This window comes from Cetorhinus maximus, chromosome 21, assembly GCF_964194155.1.
Source record: "Cetorhinus maximus chromosome 21, sCetMax3.hap1.1, whole genome shotgun sequence".
NCBI lineage: Eukaryota > Metazoa > Chordata > Chondrichthyes > Lamniformes > Cetorhinidae > Cetorhinus > Cetorhinus maximus.
In genome coordinates this window covers 30,373,434-30,377,614 of record NC_135899.1, presented here as the reverse complement: position 1 = coordinate 30,377,614, position 4,181 = coordinate 30,373,434, and the positions used below count along the sequence as shown (strand labels likewise).

The 4,181-nt window shown below is 44.4% G+C and overlaps 1 non-coding gene across 1 annotated transcript; it reads right to left on the bottom strand.

Annotated features, from left to right (window-relative positions):
- Window positions 1–354: 354 nt before the first annotated feature.
- On the bottom strand, window positions 355–436 carry trnas-uga (transfer RNA serine (anticodon UGA)). Its single transcript has one exon. It is a non-coding gene; the product is annotated as a tRNA-Ser (tRNA).
- Window positions 437–4,181: the final 3,745 nt, after the last annotated feature.

Here is a 4,181-nt window from a genome sequence, read left to right as displayed (position 1 = left end):
GCCATGACTCGCCCATTTAAATTAAATTAAACCTTTTGGAAGATACTTAATATTAAATAACATCAATTACTTTAGGGGGCTCCTTCCTTGCTCCTCGTTGTTGCACAATGTAGCCCTTCCAAACGATGAACCACAAAATAAGTCCTTAAAAACTATAAGTGATATACGTAGTAAATACTTACCTGGCTGTACTCACGGTACTCAAAGGATCACCTCGTTCCCTCCTCACTGAACTCGGTCAGTCCAAACTCCAACTCCTACCGCAGCACAAAGCAGCACTCCAGTGCAGACAAAAATCATGCTGTAAGGAGCAAATTCAGCATTTGAAGTGCCCCTTCACATAACCAACGGATTTGCTGCGAGCAGGGCTCGAACCTGCACAGGGAGTCCCCATTGGATTTCAAGTCCAACTCCTTAACCACTCGACCTTCACAGCCTGCTGCCACCCTCACCATATCTTTTGCCAATGGCTTTGGATTTATGACCTCTGGTTATTGACTCACTGAAAAGAGGGAATACCACACTCCTCCCCCTCCCCCCGCCCCTCAACTCCATTTGCTCTCCCCAAGACTCGCATCATGTGGAAAATCTCCATTATTTCATATCTCCTTATTCTTCTCTGCTTCGGGAAGAACATTTCTAACTGTCCCGACACCCCCTCATAACTGTAATCCACCATCCCATTAAACTTCGTCTGTGCCCCTTCTAGTGCCTTTGCATTTTTGCTAAAGAGTGATGCCCAGAATTAACCCCAAGGTTACAACGAAGGAACAATAGACGTTAAAGTTTCAACATGATTTATTTGATCATATATATTATTTCTCGATTTCTAAGGCCAAATTATTTTCCATCACATTATGATTTTTGTGGATAATGAGGGCGAGATATCTCGGCTTACCTACATTTTTCAAAACTTCCCATTTATCGTGTGCTCATAGATTGAATCTGTGCTGTCAAAGTTTGAATTTTTGAGGAAGACCCTGAATGAAAACAGAAACTGAAAAGGGAAATAGGAAAAGTAAACACGAAAGGAAACTGACACTTCCAGTTTCTAAGGAAACGAAAACTGAAACTGAGATTTGGAAACAAAAGCTTCAGGCCTGAAAATGGTTTCGGCTAGCTAAACCTTTAATTTTCCGATTGTTTTGTTTGACTCTTGTATGGCAAAGCTTGCATTAATCCTTGTAATCTTGTGAGTTCTTTTTTTTAGCAAGCAACCTGGATTTCGGATTTCCTCTTTAAAATAAAATCAGTTAATGATCGTAAGAACTGACTTTCCACATTCGTCGTCCCTAAGTGCATCACTTCATGTCTCCTCGCATTAAATTTAATCCAGTTCTTAAAATGCTGGTTTCATTCGTGTTTTCACTTCTTGATCTCCTTTCTCAGTGCCTCTTTGTTTCCCGGAAACTCTTTTCGTCTGTCACTTGCAATTAAAAAGAGATGGATTTATGACGTGCATCTTTTTTTCTTGCAGTCTCTATCTTACTCTCCTTGCATGTCTACCTCTCCTGTGTCTGTTTCTTTTCGCTCTCTCTTCATATTTGTATCTCCTCGAACTCCCTTTGTCTGGAGCTGATGAATGGGGCCAGGGCTGTTCCCATACCCCTTGACCTCCACAATGTGCAAGAGTCTATCGATCTCAGCTTTGAATAGACCCAAGCGCTGAGCGCTCACAGCTCTCTGCGATAGTAAATTTTAGGAATTCACAAACCTCTGGATGAAAGAATTTCCCTTCACCTCACATTATCCTGAACTCCTTGTGGCACAGGCCTGCCATCCGCCGAATGTATCTCGTGAGCTTTTGTTGCGCCGCCGCTGATGCAAGTATTTTCTCCTCGAGGTGAGGAGATCATCACAACGCTGTCCTTCATTTGTGTTCTCATCAAAGCCATGTAGGATTTCAGGAAGGCTTCCTCATTCATATATTTAAACCTGTTTGTAAAAGGGGTTGACACAACATTTGCCATCCAAATTGCCGCTATCCTTGCACGTTAAGTTTCACTGAATGGTGTACAATGTCATTCAAATTCATTTGAATACCATCGTTTGCTACGCTCCCTCCTTACTATCCGGTTTTTCCCTTTTGTCGATAAGTTTCCCTCTCGTCCACCACCCTTCTATCTGCCTTTGTTACCATTAATGGAGTGCTGTACTTTAGTCGATTCATGAGCTCTGCATGCATCATATTTGGTGGTGGTCAAGTGAGAAGGCAAGTTAGTCTTATAATACCAGCAACCGTGGTTTCAATCCCCGCCCATGCCAACAGTTGGGGCTATACGTTTGCCGCTATGCAATCCATTCGAAGAGGTTCGGTGCATCTTGATTATTTGCCATTCCAACGCTTGTGTTAGTTCCCGTTTCTTTCCTGTCCGTGTTATATGTTTTACTTTCTTCTGCCACTTACTCCTTTTTTGCAGCTGTTTCTACAGCTTCAGACGTGCTTCTCTCACTGGTGTCAGAGTCAACAAGCTTAAAGAGCTCAGAAAATGCTGGAAAAACTCAGCAAGCCTGACAACATCTGTGAAGAGGAAAAAGAGCTCTTATGCGCGAAACGTTAACTCTTTTTTTCTCTCCACGGGTGCTGTTAGACCTGCTGAGTTTTTTCACCATTTTCTATTTTTGTTTCAGGTTTCCAGCATCCGCAGTATTTTGCTTCTAACCAAAACGATCCGTTGCAGAGCATTCTGAGGGTGCAGAGTGAAGGGCTCCTATTCCATGACGGCGTCGGTAACATTGTTAGCAAGAGGGAGGAAGTTCTCCAGGCTAAGTTTAGGTAGCTAATAAAAATAATAATATTAAGCGGGACATTGTAGGTAATAATCTTGGGTTGTTACCAATGCCATACACCTGTCATTACATGAATAGGATGGTAGATCAGATAAATGTGTGACGGGAGAGTCTGTGCAGATTGGAGGACTTTAGTGTACTGGGCCATTGGAGCTAAGTCAGGAAGAGGTGGGATCTGTACAGGCTGGATGGGATGCACTTCAACAAATCTGGGGGTAATGTTCTCGCTAGGAGGCTTGCGATTGGTACTGTTGCTCAGACTAATTTGGCAGAGCCAAAGACAGGATGATGTCGTGTTGGGAAGACGTAAAAAAACGCGTAGACGATTTGAAGAATCAGGTAGAACAAGAGTAAGAATTAGTAGGGGATTAGCTGCGACGAGACGAAGACGGTGTGCAAGATGTTCTACATTAGGTTTAGAGCGCACGTGTGCAAACGCACGGAACGTGATCCCTATCTGAAAAAATGTATGGAATGAAGATGTTCAAGAAAATGTCTTTTTTATTCATTCACGGGATGTGGGCTTCGTTCATTGGGCCAGAATTTATTGTCCATTCGTAGTTACCTTTGAGAAGGTGGTGGTGAGCTGCCTTCTTGAATCACCGCAGTCCGTGTGGTGTAGGTACACCCACAGTGCTGTTACGGAGGGAGTTCCAGGGTTTTGACCCAGCGACAATGAAGGAAGGGTGATATATTTCCAAGTTAAGGTGCTGAGTGACTTGGAGGGAAACTTCCAGGTCGTAGTGTTCCCATCTATCTGCTGTCCTTGTCCTTCCAGATGGTAGTGGTCGTGGGTTTGGAAGGTGCTGTCGAAGGAGCCTTGGTGAATTCCTAGAGTGGATCTCGTAGATGGTACACACTGCTGCCACTGTGCGTCGGTGGTGGAGGCAGTGAATGTTTGCAGATGTGTTGCCAATCAAGCAGGGTGCTTGTCCTCGACACTGTCAAGCTTCCTGAGCGTTGTATGAGCTGCACTCATCCAGACAGGTTGGGAGTATTCCATCACATTCCTGATGTGTGTCAATGGTGGACAGGAACCGACACTCATGGACAGATGCATCTGTGGTTGCTGAGGATGATGTCAAGTATGTTTTTCCCTCTTGTTGGTTCCTCACCATCTGCCACAGGCCCAGTCTAGTACTTATGTCCTTTAGCACTCAGCCAGCTCTGGCAGCACTGATGATACCGAGCCACCCTTGGTGATGGGCATTGAATTCCCCCACCCAGAGTGCATCCTGTGCCCTTGCCATCCTCAGTCCTTCCTCCAAGTGGTGTTCAACATGGAGGAACACTGAATCATCAGCTGAGGGAGGGCACTGCGTGGTAATCAGAGGTGGTAATAGTAGTGTCTGAGCTATTATCTGTAAGATTTGATTCCATACTCCATGAGT